Below are 18,916 nucleotides of genomic sequence, written 5' to 3'. Positions count from 1 at the left end.
TGTTAAAAACATCAAATTGGTATTTTGAGTAATCATTCAAATGAGGAGTTTTTATGTTGCTACAGAGACATAAAATTCATCCAATGAATAATTAACAAGTGAAAAATTTAGTATTTTTCTTGAACATAAAAATGATATTATTAAATCTTTGATTTCAAAATTGGATGATTGTAGGAAGAGCAGAAGAAGGATGACAAACCATTTCTTATCTTTTGTGCCAACTGCAGAAAGAAACACTTTGTAAAGTGTCCACTCAGTAGCCTGAAGGTTTGAAAAATTTGTGAAGAGGATCATCTAACAGAACGTTGCCCATCATTACCAGTATTACTAAATACACTCAGTAAATCAAGTAAGGAATCAAATCGACTACCAGGTATAACTCAAAACCCATCACCATTTGATACTTGGAATAATGTTTATTATCCTGATCAAACTCATAAACATGTTTATAATCCTGCAGTTTCATGGAAAAATTTCAATCCTCCTCCAATTTAACACCCTGCTTCATGGCCGCAATGGCCCTCTCCTTGGCCCTCATCCTCGAGCTAGATATCTCCATGGCCTCAAGAATGGTTTGGATCCTTCTCTATAGGGAAATATCTCATGCAAATTCCATCATATGAGCACCAACAACAATCACAATTTCTTTCCAATGCACCATCAAGTCATCATCCTCCATGTTCCCAGCTACATGTGCAACCTTGTACTAGACTTAATCCATATCCTAACCCAAACCCTAGTCCATACCCTTATCCTAGCCTTAATCCATACCCTAGTCCTAACCCAAACCCTAATCCATACCCTAACCCTAGTCCATACCCTAATTCATACCCTAGACCTAACCCTAGTCCATACCCTTATCCTAGCCTTAATCCATACCCTATTCCTAACCCAAACCCTAATCCATACCCTAAACCTGGTCCATACCCTAAGCCATACCCTAGACCTAACCCTAGTTTTAATCCATAACCTAGGTCAAAACCTAGTTCAAATCCTAACTCCAATCCAAATCTAAAGCTTAGTCCAAGCCTTAATCAAAACCATAGCCCAAACCATACCTTAAACCCTAATCGAAGCCATCAGGTTGCATAATAGCTTGAAACACATATTCTTCCTACTATTGAACAAAATGTCACATATTCCATGTTGGGAAAGGGAATGAATGTGGAAACTTCCCCCATTAATGCATAACATTTACCCAAGGAAGATATAATTCAAATAGCACCAGAGGAGCAATATTTCATTGGAACTTGTTCTCAAAATGTTGTTGAAGCTCAAAACCCTAGAATCTCTCTCAACCATTCTTGTCAATTTGAAAATCAAATATTTGAACCTGAACTTCAGGGATTTATCTTTTGTCTTCCACTAGATTATTTTTGTCTCCAGGAGATTGACTATCAATCTATGGAAGACTTGCATCAGTTGGAGAATCATAAATATGTGGATTCCATTGAATCCTGGTTTTGAGTAGTCATCAGCCCACCTTATTTCCTCATCATTTGGAAATTCTTGATACCATGTCAATTGAAGCAATTGGTTTCTCACGCTTTGGTATGTCTTGAAGTCTATTATTTAAAACTAAGTGTGAGTATAATCAGCATTTTGTTACGCACATGGCTTCATTGGAAGTATGCCTACACTTAAAGGTGATATTTATCTTTTTAAAAATAGGGTAGGGTAATATGAGAATAATGAATAAAGATGTATAACAACACTCTTGAACTTGTGATTCCCTAAAAGCACAGCTTTTGAAATTTCTATTATTATGCACTCTCATGGTAAGACTTGTCAAAAGAAATTTACACTTACTACCTCATATTTTAAAGTGACTTTAATTATGGATTAATATGTCAGTGAAGGGTATTGTTATAAGTTACATGTAATAATTTTTCCTATTTTAACAAACTATCATCCAGAAAATATTTTTAAGTTCCTCTTCAATGGGACCAGTGAAAAACCTCCTATGGTGGACCACGCCTACTAAACTCTAATAAGCTTTCATAAAGTACCCTGACATGAACAAATCAAGGAATATTTTTAATAAGTCTTTAAGGTAGCACAACCAACCAGTAAAGAATAGTAATTAAAAACATTTCATGCCATCCTGCACTCTTATGGACTAGATTTTCTTCCCCACATATTAAGTAACATATCTGAGGTTAATTATAATTGTAGATTTTGTTTTAAAAATAAATGATTTAATTAAGGGATAGGAGGTCTCATTATGAGCAGACCTACTATGATGATGGGTCCTAAGGAGAATGACATTACCACACTGGTCACCAAGCCAGGGTAATGGCTTTCAGTTGAATAAGCCCAAAGACAAGAGGTCTCATTGTGAGACAGTTTGTTCATTCTTGTTAGTTCCTGTGAATGGCACTGTCGTTCACTGGTTACCAAGCTAGGACAATGGCCTTAAATTAGCTTCTAAAAAGAGAAAAAAGTAAATTCTCTTATATAACTCTGAGTCTATATCTAGTAGGTGGGACACAAGCATTTCATTAGGCTAAAAGGTATCCCTGTCGAGGCTATAGACGCCTCCTAGTAGCACGGCCATGCCTGTGGTATTAAAGTTAATTCTACACTATCATTTACTGGGTTGTTTTTTCTTTCCCTTAACTCATTATCAAACTCTTTGATAATGGCTTTAAAATCCTTCTGTTGTTATACCTATGAGTTTGGAATGATTTTTATGGATGTGGGACCCTTAGTGTAGGTAATTCATTATGCCCAAACAAGAGGGGCTTCAACTATACAAGGATAATGGTAAAATGGTCACTGTGGTAAGGTATTACTATGTCTACTTTTAACACCATGGATTTTAAATCGTGTCACTCATATTTACAATGAGGATTTTAATGTGTAACTTCTGACTAGGGATGCCTCCAAGATTTTTTTATTTTTTTTGAAATTTTAAAAGTTGGCTATTTTATTCAAGTAATAACACCATCCTTAAAATTTAGTTTTTCCATGGTAGCTTTTCTTGAAGTCAGTATAAACAAGTAAGAATTCCAGAAAACACTCTATTTTTTAGAACAAGCTTTATCTAGCACAGGAAACGTGATCACACATAATTGCAGGAACATCATTACAAATGCCTATAAATGTTTTTTTTCGCAAGGTAGTGATAGTACCATATTTCATTGCATCAGTACATGCAATATGGTTAGCATGGGGAGATTTTGGGCCTCCGTTTTGTCCTATTCTTACTCGAAATCTCTCATGTTGTTGTTTGGCTAAATGATTATGTTAGAGAATATTCGTTACTTCCCTTATTTTATCAGGATTAAAACATTATTAATAAAGGTTTTTATGTTGCAGGTTTAAAATTGGTTCGATCATGCCTTTACATAGGCTTTGGTCCTACATTTACCTTCCTAGATATTGTAGCAGATTCCTGCACCACACAACAGATTCTTGTACCATGCAACAAAATCTTGTACCAATTGGGATTCTTGCACCAGTTATAGTGGGCTTCCTACACTCTGAAGAGTTTCTGGACTACAGTGATTTTCAATTCTCATCGGCATCATATTGGGTTTTTTGCTACATGTGGTTGGAGTTTATTAGTGGTATAGAAGAGATGATCTACTGTATCCACTTGTTATGCTTCCTCCAAATCCAATACCACCCTTTTGGCATGCACTCTTCATCATTGTGGTCAATGATACAATGGTGCGATAAGCTGAAATGGTTTTCAAATGTGGTATTTTAATATATTATAAGAATAGTTGATGCCATAACAATTGGAAGCAGGGCCAGATGTTGACTTTGGTTGAATACATTCTATTACTCTATCATGTATTGCTTCCTACACCTATTTGGTATCACTTCTTCTTGAACAAAGAATATGGTAGCTTGTTTTTATCTCTCACAACAGGGTTGTACCTTACCTTTAAGCTAACATCAATTATGGAGAAGGTGCAATTATTCTTTGCTGCATTGAAGGTACTATCCTGCAAAGATGTCTGGTATGGGTCATATACTACTGCAAAGGAGGTTCTTGCTGCTGGAGACTTGTGCGCAATCTGCGAGGAGAAAATGTACGCTCCCATATTATTACATTATAAACATATATTTCATGAGGAATGTGTCTCAGAATGGCTCTAAAGGCAGAGGACATGCCCCCTTTGTCATGCTTTGGTAAAGCCATCTAATTTGAGGTGGTCAGAGACTCTGTCAAATCAAGAAAACTATTTACAACAAAGAAATATAACTCGGCGTAGACAACACACAACATTGGTGGTTTTATTGGAGACCATTGCTCTTAGAAGGAACAAAGATTTATTGAGTGTGGGATAATGTTAACTTGCTTCACAGCTAAAGTACACTTGTTCTCAGAAAGTGCAATCACATGATAGCTGCCACGACAAGGGGAATAATCTCTAGGTCAACACAGTGCCATGAAAGAGGGAAGGGATCAAATTTGTTATTGGACTCCAGCTCAACCACAACGCTAGATTATCTGATACGATGCATTTCCGCATGAGAAACCAACATGTGGGAATTTTTACCATAATCCTCTCTTGCTGTGATGGTAAACGTTTACAACCAATGTGACGATGCATTGTTGTGCCATTTGATGTGGAGTCATCGTTGTTATTTTTAGAATTAGAAAATGTTTCAGGCAATCCGAGTCTTCTGAAGAAATTAATCTTATTTGAACAAGAAATTAAAGGAAGCAGTTGGTCCACCCATAGCATCATTCTAGGAAAAGAGTAAAGAATTGCCAGAAACAATTCCTATTTTGACATTTAGTTACAAACTCCATTTTATTCCTAGAAAATTGTTAGGATTCACAATCTTCCCCTTTTGTATTTCGATTGGCTGTTAAAATCCTTAATTTGTATTTCGATCCATATATAAGATGAAGATATTGCCTGGAGATGCGGTAGTTAGTCAATTAATAGATCAATCAATAGATACACACACATAGGCAAGCACAAACATGGAAGGAATGCAAAGAAGGGAGAAGAAGCTGGTCCTGATGTAGCATCACGCAGTTATAACCAGTGGATCACTTCTCCTCGTTGTTGGAGTTAAGTGTTTGTATGCATAATGTAAAAGATTTCTTTTGAATATTAATTGAAGAATTTATTTCCATGTTCTGATTATTTGTTTGTTGCATCTAATGTTTTTAATTCCTGTATGAACCGGGTTACTAATAGAGGGTGCGAGTTGGCTGGGTTGGCCGCCAGACCAGCTCGACACCACTTTGCATCTTTTAGATTAAATTTTATTTAAATAATTATTTTATATGTGAAATTATTATCGTAGGATTTAATTACTTTCAGACTCTTTCCTCCTCCAAACTGATGTTATTTAATCAGGCAGCAATCTTTTCCTTTTGACTCCAATATTGATTTGATTTTCTGCATTAGAAATTGCTGTTGCACTCAAAATATTTCCTTATATCGAATAAGGGTTGCGTCCCTTCAGAACATTTGAATTTACAAGATTGACTTATGCATTGACACTCTACCTTTATGAGCTGTAATGTGCAACTTGAAACCATTTAATTGATTCAAATCTGTTTAATTTATATTCCAGAACCTGAGATCGACTTGAGTGTTCACGGTTTCAAAGTATTAACACATTTATTCAATATACACTTACAAGAAATCATATGTTACTCAAAAGCAAACATCATATATATATTTATGTCATTTTAAATCATGATGCTTGCAGAGCTAACATTTATGAAAAGGAAACTGCCTCATGTTTGAAAAACAATAATGTTTATTTTCCACTGTAGTTGTCTTTAAACTTCTAGACAATTTTACAAGATTTATTTCTAGGGACAAGGAAGGTGAGAGAATCTATATTGAATCCATTTCTTTCGTAAGTTTATTTAATTACACAGTAAATATTGCCAATCTTTCATGTTAATTTTACATAGGGGTAAAGGAAATAATAGTTTTTGATTTTCTCGTGAATTTATTCCAGCATTTACAATGTTTTTGATATTGTGTCAGCACTGCTTGGTTTCCAATTATGATTTCCCTTTTGTTTTCTCGTACTTTGAATTTCCTTTCACATTGTTAAATAGTACAGGATTTCCTTTTATTTACCACATGATTTTAATTGTTTGGATTTGTGTATCGTGAATTCTCTTTTAGTGTAGGATTTCATTTATTGTCGAGATTGATGCACAAGATATACTAGAATTTGTTTTGCAGGTTTCCACAGGTTCTCTACGGAATTTCCAATGCTGCGTCTCAAAGTTCACGAACTATACAGATTGACAATTAAATGTTGGTACATTTATAGACCCTATACTACACCCAACAGGTTGTAGCTCCCTTCCAGTAGAAGCTGGAGAACAAGTGAAATTTTTAGACTATTGCAGGTGGGTGCCTACATACTGGTATGAGTCTACATAGTACAAGATTGTAAACAACTTTTTCTTTATATTAAAAAGAAGACAGAGATGATAAGAACAGGCGGTTTTCTCCTGCTTTGGGTTTCCACCTTAAATCCTAGTGTTCACGTGTGTTTCTTATGTGTGATGGTTTATTTTGTTATTACAACACATGGTTATTGTTTATCTAATGTTTAGTAAAGTTATGATGCATTGGCTGAACACCAACATATGATAAATTAACTGAAGCATAAGTTCACTAGATATACACTAATATTCTTAACAACAGTCGCGTACACACACAGGTTCCTTTCATTAAAGTCATGTATAGAAATATGAATATGAAATGTAAAAAGTTGTTGATTTGAAAATATTGATTCACCCCCCCCTCTCATTATTTTTCTCAACAATTGGAATCAGAGCAGGTCCTTTGGCAGAAACTTGATCGCTTGAAGGAGATCCGTTATAACAATGGGAAAGAAGAAAAAGAAGAAAGCATCTCAAAAGAAGAAGACATCTCAAAGGAACAATGACAGTGGGAGAGACAACTGGCTATGAGGTGGAAGAAATTATTTAGATTCAGAATCACCTCAGATTGAATATGAACAAGCAAAAGAATTATCAGGTACTATTTTTTGGTCCTCTGATGATACATTTCTTTGTTCACACAATATTGAACATAATGAATGTGGCAGTGAAACAACTGAATTTTCTCTTATGGGTTTAAGTGAAAGAATAGGGGCAAAAGTTAAAAGGCTCATAGATAAAATTAGAGATCAATAATATCTATTTGAAAAAAGGGATTGTGCCTACAAAGAAGAGGTTACTAGGTTAAAAATGTTGGTATTATGACACAGGTTTGGCGCTATGACACAGGTGTTGTCCTTGATGGCAACTCACTCAGATGAAAAATCACATTTTGGGCTTTCAAAATGAAGGAAAAGGAGATATGCGCAGGTTCCCCTTAACCAAGCTGACAAAAAGGCGCGTATGCGTATACACGCACTTTCACGCAAGGAAAGGTGCGTAGATGTTGGAGAATTTGGTTTTGGTCCATGATATTTGGACCATGGTATTTTGACCCATGGTATTGGTCCAAGGTATCTTGTCCGAAGTGTTGACCCTAGATATTTGGTCCAAGGTTTTCAATCTAAGTGGTTTTGGACCATGGTATTGAGTACGGTATAAGACTATAAAAGGAGGAGGAGATCATTAGGAAAAGGGACTAGAAAAAAAAAGTAATTTAATATCAAATGAAGAGCAAGATCTAGAATACTGGTCATAGGGTTATGGTGCATAGCTGGATCTGAATCAAGGAGGAACCTGAGCGCTTGAAGAAGGATAAGTTCTATTGATGGGTCAAGATCTTAAGGATTGAAGAGAAGTATCTTTATGTGGTTTTGATATTTTATCTGAATAGTTGGTGCATGTCGTAATCTGTAAATCTAATGATCTAGGTATAACTAATGTCTGAATAGTTGTAAAGGTTAAATCATCTTTTATAGATCTGTACGCAGGTTCATTACCACAAGAGTGGGTATACACGCTGGTTCAACATTTGAAAACAACGTATACGCAGGTTTGTCTTCAGCGAAGTGCATATGCATGCAGGTTCGACACATTGAAGTAGCGTACACCTCATAAAATATGTTTTAGCTACTTTTGTTTGCTGTTGCAGTGTTCTAGGTTCTGGCTTGGGTTCTGTGGTTACTATTACTGTGTTGTGGTTACAAATTTTAGAAAAGTGATTGTTTGATCTAGTTTTGGTTGGTACAAAGGAGATTGGTTGATGCGGATATATTTTATGTTTGATTGATGTTATTGATGGATACAGTCTGAAAATTTATGAAACGTGGTCACTGGAAGAAAAGAGAAGGTTACAGCCTTCTGTAGGTCAGCACCTATGTACTAGTACATTAGCTAGTACAAGAGCTAAGGGGGTTTTAGCTCCCTTCTAGGAGAAGCTAGAGAACGAGAGAAGGTTGTAGCCTTCTGTAGGTAGAAGATTGTGTACTGGTATAAGACTGAACCAGTATATAAATATTGTAAAAAGAAGGTTGTTATTAAAGAGAAGATAGAGACGAATTGCAATAGGCGGTTTTCACCCACATTGGGTTGCCACCTTATATCTTGTGTTCTTGTGTGTGATTGTCTGCTCTTTTTTTACTGTACCTGGTTACTGTTATATGGTTCTGATGAATTAACTAAATTATAAGTCTGCAAGATATACATTAGTTTTCTTAACAACAGTTGCATATATACGCAAGTTTCATTAAATGAAGTAGCGTATACAAATCTGATTGTGAAAAGAAATATTATTGACTTGCTAATATTGATTCACCCCCCCCCCTCGGTATCATTTCCAACAATTGGTATTAGAGCAGGTTCTTCAAAAGAAGCTTGATCGCTTGAAGGAAGATCTATCATCATGAGTAACTACGAAACAGAGGCATCCATTAGACCACCAATATTTGATGGGAGAAACTTCGTCTATTGGAAGGTAAGAACCACAACCTATCTTCAATCTCTTGGAACAGATGTTTGGGAAATCGTGGAAGGAGGATGCACATTTCCATCAGAAATTCCTACAAATATGGCAGTAAAAAAAAGTATGAAACAAATGCCAAGGCTGTCAATACACTATTGGGGAGTCTGTCACAATCAAAATTTGTCAAGGTTATGTAGCTCAAAACTGCCAAAGAAATATGAGACAAGATCATTCTAAGCTATGAAGGAGACGACCAGGTAAAACGTGAAAAACTACAACCTCTCAGAATTCAATACGAAACTCTCAGAATGCACAATGATGAAAGTATAGCTAATTACTTCTTACGTATAGATGGGATTGTTAATCGCATGAAAAACTTGGGTGAAGAAATAAAAGAAGTTAATTTAGTTGAAAAGGTTTTAATATCCTTGCCTTCTAAGTTTGAATCAAAAGTTTATGCCATAGAAGAAAAGAAGGATCTTCAGAGTATCACTGTCACCGCTGCACGGAATCCTAACTGCTTATGAAATGAGAAAAGGGGGTCCATTAGATATGAGAGAAGCCGCATTCAAAGCTTTAGCAAAAGTAGAACTCAATAAATGAGGACATACGTCAGAAGGAGAGGAAGAATCAAACTTTGTCAAGAACCTTCAACGGGGTTCTGGAAGATTCAGAGGTAAACTACCTTTCAAATGTTTCGGTTGTGGAAGAGTTGGTCATTATGCTGCCAAATATCGTCACAAAGATAAGCTTGATAAAGGTGAGGAATCGACAAAATGGAATAGAAAACAAAGTGTAAATAAGAAGAGCTACTATATGCATGAAGATAGCGATGGTTTATCAAATAGTGATGAAGATGAAAATAGTAATGATTATAGACTTCTGATGGTTTTTGAATATGACGATTTCTTGGATGCTTTAGATGAAGATGGTCTTGATGAAGAAATTTCTAAAATTGAAATTTGTTTAGAAGAAAAGAATATGATCATATACTCTAACATTTCAACTTGCTGAAAGGGAAAAACACAATGAAAAATTAGAATGTGAAATTGTGGGACTAAGAAAATATATTGAGAAAACAAAAGCCCTAAATCTCAGATTTGCTAAAGGATCATAAACTTTAGATGAAATTATCAAAGTGTAGCGTTCTCCTCTAATAAATATAGGTCTTGGATATACTGAAGAAGCATCTCAAACATAGAAGCTATCAACCTCCAAAAGCTATCTTGATGCAACAAGGAGAAGTGAACAATTTGACAATCGTCATCAAAGGTATAAAGCAGATCACTCGGTAAATCGAGTTCAATATACTTCAAGGATGAACATAAGCTATAACCCACCACAGGTAAATCATTCTCAATTTGCTTCAAGAATGAATGTCAACAGGAACAACAATCACCAGGTTAGTAGATTCGATAATCACAGGAATTTCTTTAATGGCCATTGTTTTTCATGTCATAACTTTGGACACAAAGCTGCTCAATCTGTTGCTTACAACACCATCATGACTAGAGAAGCACAAAATCAAAGGAATGTGACTGAGATCATGAAAAGGACCTACAATAACATTTCTGCTCTTGAAAATGAAATACGATGCTCTATCTGTAACAACTTAGGTCATGAAGACTCTGAATGCAGAAGTAAATATTGGCAAACATCTCAGAAGGAGAAAGCTTCATTGTGTCCCAAAACATGGAGAAAGTAAGAACCGCAAACTGAAAAATGTGGTATAGCCTTATATGCAGAAGGACAAGAAAATCAATGGTACATCGACAGTGGATGCGCAAAACACGACATGTGATAAATAAAAATTTTAATCATATAATGCCTTAGAAAAGGAAAGGAAGGTCTCATTTGGAAATGAGACTCCTGCAGTCATAAAAGGTAAAGGCTCTCTTCTCTTAAAAGAAAAGGTTAAAGTTCGGAATGTTATGTATGTTGATGGTTTAAAGCATAATCTATTGAGTGTCAATCAAATGTGTGATCAAGGAAATGGGGTAGTATTTCGATCAAATGGATGTGTTGTTCGTGAGCTTGATACAGGGGAAACAGTGATCAAAGGCATAAGAACTCCAAATAATTTATACATACTCAAGGGAGGACAAAAATAGTGCTATCTCTGCAAAAATGATGAACACTAGCTATGGCACAGAAGATTGGGGCATCTAAGCTTCCCTCAGATAAGGAAAGAATGCAAATTCCAGGTTGTTCGTGATCTTATTGATATCAGAATTCCAAAAAATACAATATGCAAATCACGTCAATTTGGTAAGCAAACCAGATCACATTTCCCTGAGTAGGAAGGATCAGCTAGTAAGCCTCTTGAACTTGTCCACATTGATTTATGTGGTCCATCAAGCAAAAAGTTACCTCGTGGAGAAGAATACTTTATATTTTTCATTCACAACTTTTCCAGAATGTGTTGGATAGGAATTCTAAAGCATAAAGATGAAGCATTTGAAAAGTTCAAAGCCTTCAAAGCTTTGGTTGAAAATGAATCAGATCGAAAAATCAAATGCCTCAGGTCTGATCAAGGAGGGGAATTTACCTCGGATGAATTCTTTGACTTCTTTGAATAAAATGGAATAAAAAGGGAATTGTCTAACACAAGGACTCCTCGGAAAAATGGAGTGGTAGAAAGGATGAAAAGAACTGTTCAACAAATGGCGCTTGCTATGCTAAATGAGTTTGGAACTCCTACAACCTTCTGGGGTGAAGCTGCATTTGCTGCCTTCACTATTCTCAACAAAACAAATGTTCTGGTAAACAACACTCAAACTCCACATGAACTTTGGTATGGTAAGACTCCTACTGTAAAATACTTCAAAGTTTTTGGAAGCAAATGTTACGTCAAAAGGAATGATGAAAAACTTGGCCAGTTTGAACTAGAGCAAATGAAGGCATTCTCCTTGGTTACTCTTCCTGATGTAAAGGATACAAGTGTTATAATAAAATACTAGGGAAAATTGTTGAAAGTATTGATGTTGTGGTTGATGAAGCAAGCAAAAATCCAAAGCAGGTAAAAACTGAAGAGTGGGAAGAATATGAGGATTATCCTTCCACATCAAATCAGACTAATGCTGAAGAAGAAGAAACCAATGAAGCACCAGAAGAGCAGATAACGGCAGAAGAAAAGACTCCATCCAGATATGTTCAGAAAAATCATCCAAAGACTCAAATTTTGGGACAGAAAGAGGCAGGTGTGCAAATAAGAATAACTATTACAAAAGCTTCAAGCTATCTAGCATTTCTTTCCTCCATCGAACCACAAAATGTACATGAAGCATGCAAATATGAATGTTGGGTCAAGGCCATGAATGAAGAGCTTGAGCAAATTGAAAAAAGAATAATACTTGGGAATTAGTTCCTAGACCTCATGATAAGAATGTCATAAGAACCAAATGGATATTCAAAAACAAGTTGAATGAAAATGGAGAAGTTATTAGATACAAGGTCGGACTTGTTTGTAAAGGGTATGCTCAACAAGAAGGTATAGACTTTGAAGAAACTTTTGCACCTGTTGCTAGACTTGAATCCATAAGAATGTTCCTTGCTCTTTCTAGCTTTTAGAAGTTCAAAGTATATCAAATGGATGTGAAATCTACTTTTCTTAATGGAGACCTAGAAGAAGAAGTTTATATTGAGCAACTAGATGGATTCATCCTTGGACATGATCCAAAACTTGTATGCAGACTCAGAAAGGCTCTCTATGGTCTAAAGCAAGCTCCAAGAGCTTGGTATTATCGTCTTGACAAATACCTTCATCAACAAGGTTTTCCAAAAGGATCAGCTGATAGAAATATATATATATATATATAAATTGACAATGATAAATTGCTAATACTTGTTCTGCATGTTGATGATATCATTTTTGGTAGCAATGAAGAAGCCATGAGTCAAAACTTTGCTTTGGTAATGCAAAAATAGTTTGAAATGTCCCTGCTTGGTTAGCTCACATATTTTCTTAGTTTACAAGTTCAACAAAATAAAGATTGTATTTTTATATCACAAAGCAAGTACCTCAAGCAGATCCTAAAGAAATATGGCATGGAAGATTCTAAACCAGTATATATCCCTATGGTAACAGGATGTAGCCTCAGCACAAATGATGAATCAGTAGCAGTACATCAACCAACCTACAGGTCCATGATTGGTAGTCTACTCTATCTAACAGGTACCCGACCAGACATCATGCATGCAATAGGAATAGTTGGAAGATTCCAAGCAAATCCAAAGGAAGCACATCTTCAGGCAGTCAAAAGGATTTTCAAATATCTTCAAGGAACACAAAACTTTGGTTTGTGGTATCCTAGGGATACAAATCTTACACTTCATGCATATACAGATGCAGATTGGGCAAGAAGTGTGAATGACAGAAAAATCACTAGTGGTGGTGCATTCTATATGGGTTCCAGATTAGTATCTTGGTTCAGGAAGAAACAAAGTTCAATTGCGTTATCTACAGCTGAAGCAGAATATGTGGCTGCTACATCTTTTTGCACACAACTCCTTTGGATGATGCAAACATTGCAAGACATTCAAATCACATGTACTCCACCCATCTCCATTCTATGTGATAATACAAGTGCAATCAGTATTTCAAAGAATCCAGTCATGCATTCGAAGACCAACCACATACCTATCAAATATCATTTTCTCCAGGAATAGGTACTTGAACCAAAGTTCAAATTGGAGTATGTTCCCTCCAAGAAATAGGTTGCTGATATATTCACCAAACCACTGCCCAGATAGACATTTGAATATATTAGACAGAAGTTGGGAGTAGTTGATGCATCATCTTTCTATTGAAACCTATCTAGTTCAAATAAAATGGGTTGTACGCCAGTTTCATGAAGCATATCCACGTACATACGCTGGTTGCTGTGGATATAGTCGCATATATGTTGGTTTGAAGAAAAACAATGGGCCAGACTCAGGATGAAAAGAGTCTGATATGGGTCTAACAAAGACCATCTAGCACATGTTCAGGGGGAGCATATATTTCTAATAATGCATTGTTGGCATTATCTTAAAAGATCTTGTTACATTTTCATAGTTGTTTTTTATTCAGGTGGAACAGATGTAGAGGGAGATCATGGTTGCTGATGGTGATTGGCAAATACTGCTGATGATAGTTGTTGATAACTATCTTGTTTTAGATATTTTGTCTCTATGTCATGTATATATTTTATTATCAAGGTCATGTAACAACCTATTTTGTTTCCCCACTATGCCTGGGATGGATGATGTAATGTTCTTGTCATATCATGTATAATCTTTTGGTGTACCCCCACTTGGTTGGGAGATGGATCTACGTATGAGTCATTGGTGATAGGAAGGTCATTTATGATGTATAGAGTCTTGTTCTTCTTGTAGAACATCTTTTTGTAGACCTTTCTTACAGTCAGGGGGAGCATGAACAGCACGCTTCAGCATATCAGAGAATTCAACATGTACTCAGGGGGAGCATAACCCTTTGCTCTTGATGACAAACGGGGAGAGTGACTTGGGGTTGCCATCAAGTCCAAAGGGGGAGATTGTTGGCATTATGACACAGGTCTAGCGCTATGACATAGGTGTTGTCCTTGACGGCAACTCACTCAGATGACAGATCACAGTTCAGGCTCTCAGAATGAAGGAAAAATATATATACATAGGTTCCCCTTAACCAAGCCATGTATACACGCGGGTTAGCCGACCAAAAGGTGCATATGCGTATACACGCACTTTCATGCAAGGAAAGCCGTGTACATGTTGGAGAATTTGGTTTTGGTCCATGTTATTTGGACCATGGTATTTTGACCCATGGCATTGGTCCAAGGTATCTTGTCTGAAGTGTTGACCCCAGGTATTTGGTCCAAGGTTTTGAATCTAAGTTGTTTTGGACAATGGTATTGAGTAAGGCCTAAGACTATAAAAGGAGGAGGAGATCATTAGGAAAATGCACCAAGAAAAAAGGTAATTGAATATCTAATGAAGAGCAAGATCTAGAATACTGGTCATAGGGTTATGGGTGAATAGCTGGACCTGAATCAAGGAGGAACCTGAGCGCTTGAAGAAGGATAGGTTCTATTGATGGGTCAAGATCTTAAGGCTTGAAGAGAAGTATCTTTATGTGGTTTTGATATTTTATCTGATTAGTTGGTGCATGTCGTAATTTGTAAATTTGATGATTTGGGTATAACTGATGTCTGAATAGTTGTAAAAGTTAAATCATCTTTTACAGATCTATATGCAGGTTCATTACAGCAAGAGTGCGTATACACACTGGTTCAACATTTGAAAACAATGTATATGTAGGTTTGTCTTGAGCGAAGTGTGTATGTACACAGGTTCAACACATTGAAGTAGCATAGACCTCATAAAATATGTTTTAGCTACTTTTTTTTGTTGTTGCAGTGTTCTGGGTTCTCGCTTAGGTTCTGTGGTTACTATTACTGTGTTTTGGTTATAGCTTTCAAAAAAGTGATTTTTTGATTCAGTTTTGGTTGGTACAAAGGAGATTGGTTGATGCAGATATATTTGATGTTTGATTGATGTTATTGGTGGATCCAGTCTGAAAATTTGTGAAATGTGGTCCCTGGAAGAAAAGAGAGTTGCAGCCTTCTGTAGGTCAGCACCTATGTACTAGTACATCAACTAGTACAAGAGCTAAGGGGGTTGTAGCTCCCTTCCAGGAGAAGCTATAGAATGAGAGAAGGTTGTAGTCTTCTGCAGGTAGAATCTTGCGTACTGGTATAAGACTACACTAGTACAAAAATATTGTAAAAAGAAGGTTCTTATAAAAAAGAAGATAGAGACGAATTGCAGCAAGTAGTTTTCACGCACATTGGGTTTCCACCTTATATCTTGTGTTCTTGTGTGTGATTGTCTGCTTTGTTTTTATTGTACCTGGTTACTATTATATGGTTCTGATGCACAGATTAAAGATCAACATTTGATGAATTAACTAAATTATAAGTCTGCAGGATATACGCTAGTTTTCTTAACAACAGTTGCGTATATACGCAAGTTTCATTAACTGAAGTAGCGTATACAAATCTGATTGTGAAAAGAAATATTATTGACTTGCTAATACTGATTCACCCCCCTCTCAGTATTATTTCCAACAAAAAACTTAGTTATAGGAAGGAAATAAAATAAGGAAGCAATACAAGAAAAGGAAGATCAACGTCAAAGGCTGCATGATGAAGTGACATCATTAAGATATCAAGTGAATGAAAATGACACACCAACCAAGGAACTTATAGAAAGAACTAGTTACTGTCAAGGTCTTGAAGTAGAGGTCATCTCTATAAAAGAAGATCTTGAAAATTCAAATAAGCATAATGAAGAACTACTTCAAGAATTTGAAACATGGAAATGAGATTCTCAAATTAAGACAACACGTGGAAGCAGGAAGAAAAGTTGAAGAAATCATGAAGAAGCAGTATCTGGAAAAGGAAGAAAAGCGTAAACTTTTATGATTTCAAGATAGTACTAAGGTTTTGGATAATATTCTTGGTAGTCAAAGGTCTCCCACCATCAAATCAGGTCTTGGTATTCATGAAACTATTAAAGGTGAATCTAGCTCACAAGCTTAGGCAAGAAATCCTAATGAAAAATATGATATGCTTAACAAGGAGATAAGAAGTCAACCCCATCAACAACCAAGGAAAGAAAGTCTTCAAAGAAAATAATATACTCCTAACTATAGAAGTATTAATCAATTCTTTCCTCTGATCAATAATGTTGAATTTTCTATAAGTCATAATTTTGGACATGTTGCAGCCATATGTAGAAGTAGAATTTTCAAGCTAATAACCATCTCACAGAAAGATCATCAACTTACAGGTACTTTAAGGAATATTGTTTTTCTTGCAATATGTTTGGTCACAAAGCCATTGATTTCTATAGAGGGAATATGAAATATATAAGATGTTAGGAGTGTAACAAGTTTGTGCATATAGAAAAAGAATGCAGAGACAAGTATATGGATCGCCGTAGACAATATGGTAAGCAATTAAATAAGCACATTTATACTAGAAAATATGAAAAAGATGAATACACCAAGAATCAAGAAAAGGAAGATCATATAAGGTGTGATCTTGCTCTCTGATCTTTCGAAGACGAAAATGATAGTGGATGTTCTCATCACATCACTAGAGACAATAGTAAAATGGAGTCTCTGATGAAGAACCATCATGGTAATGGTATTCTTGGAATTGATCTTCTAGGATTAGGTACAGTCAGAACAAACTCAGAGGGAGCTGAACGTGTGAAATTTCAGGTATCCACCTTCTGTACACAAATCTTATGAATTATAGTCGCATATATACGTGAGTTCGAAACTGCACAGTCACGTATATGTTGGTTTGATGAAGAAACAGTGGGACAGACTCAAGAAAATGGTATGATATTGTTCAATCAATGATCAATTGTCTTTTCTATTGATGATTACAGTCTTTTGATGTTATTTAGAAGTGTCTTGTTCATGACTTGATGTATAACTGGTTGATGATGATGCCTTGATGATTCTTACTAACATATGCAATGATTAGATCTGATAGAGAACAATTGGCACAGGTTCAGGGGGAGTATATGTTATGCTTCTAATAATGCATTGTTGGCATTATGTTTTCTTTAGAAGTCCTTGATGATTCTTTTGATGATGCATATAGTTATGGTGATCTTCATAAGTTCAAGGAGTAGAACAAAACTTGAGTACACAACTTCATTAGTTGATGATGATAAGTGTCACTCATTTATTTTATGTTGTCATCATGTCTTCAAAGATGCATAAATTTCATATGGTGCAGTTATGGATGAGGAATACTATAGTTCTTGGATTTCACATGGTTGAGGATTGCTTCTTTTGATGGCATCTTGAATGTTTGACAAATGACTGTAAGCTCATGGTTTGCTTTTCACGTTGATGAGAAGCTAGATACATATTGCTATCTCTATGATGGATACATTACAGATAAGGTTCACATGGATGATTACTTAAATTGTAGATTGGTAAATGATGTTGGTATAAAAGATCCTCTTGTATGAAGAAAATTGGCCAAGAGAATGGTGTTATTATAGGTTTCATGAAGACATGGCTATTTAGAGACATGACTTAGTCACATAATGATGATGACCTCTTACTAGGCTTGATTATCACATATGTTGATTATCATGGTTGATACTTATCAGATGTGGGATGTTGGAAATATCCCTAGTGATGATACATGACAGATATATTGAGGGTTGTTGTGAAAAGATCATGCATTTCTTGCTACAATGATGATGTTATGGTCATGAATGATGACCATGGTGTTTTCACGTAATTATATGATGTGAATGGTTTTGTATCACTACTTAGAGATATGACATATTATTAGTTGATTCATGGAAGGCTATGTTAATGTTTTTTCTACTAAGGAAATAGAGCAATTTGATCTTGATAAGCTCAAGAGGATGAATTGATATCTATATGCGGCATACTTAGTCACAGGCTGATGATATTAAAGTTATGTTGACTTATCTTGCAAACTGATGATGGACATATACAGGTTGTTGTTCTTGATGCTGTTGACAGAAGCATATGGTGCAGATCATATATGATGTATGATAGTTGCTGATAATTATCATGGTCTTGTTTAGGTCTTTGGTCTTTGTTATAAATGTCATGAATATCATTTAATGTAAAGGTCATGTAAATACCTATGATGTAATAATTGTCATATTCAGTCATGTATGGACTTTTGAGATCATGTCAAATATGAAATCCCACTTGGTTGAGTGGTTGAGTCAAATTTGTATCCCCACTTGGTTGGGAGATTGATGTATTTATGAGTCATTGGTGATAGGAATGTCATACTCACATAGTTGAGTTATAGAGTCATGTCATTCTTTTGAAAAATATTTCTGTAGACTCCGCATATGCTTAGGGGGATCATAAATAGTATAGTGCATCTCAACATGTACTAAGGGGGAGAATATCTTGGTCCGCCCTTTTACATTGATGTCAAAGGGGGAGAGTATCTTGGTGTTGTTTGATATATCTAACAAGTTCTACAGCTTGAAGTGATCAGCACCAA

At 35.7% G+C, this 18,916-nt stretch overlaps 1 pseudogene; it reads left to right on the top strand.

The window, feature by feature from the left end:
* The first annotated feature begins 3,519 nt into the window (after window positions 1-3,519).
* On the top strand, window positions 3,520-10,184 carry LOC149148053 (uncharacterized; annotated as a pseudogene).
* Window positions 10,185-18,916: the final 8,732 nt, after the last annotated feature.

Source organism: Pinus tabuliformis, chromosome 9 (genome assembly GCF_031772625.1).
Source record: "Pinus tabuliformis cultivar Carrire ecotype Pingquan chromosome 9, CPIR1, whole genome shotgun sequence".
Lineage (NCBI taxonomy): Eukaryota > Viridiplantae > Streptophyta > Pinopsida > Pinales > Pinaceae > Pinus > Pinus tabuliformis.
Note: the sequence above shows the minus strand (reverse complement) of the source record. Positions and strands in the feature narration are given on the sequence as shown.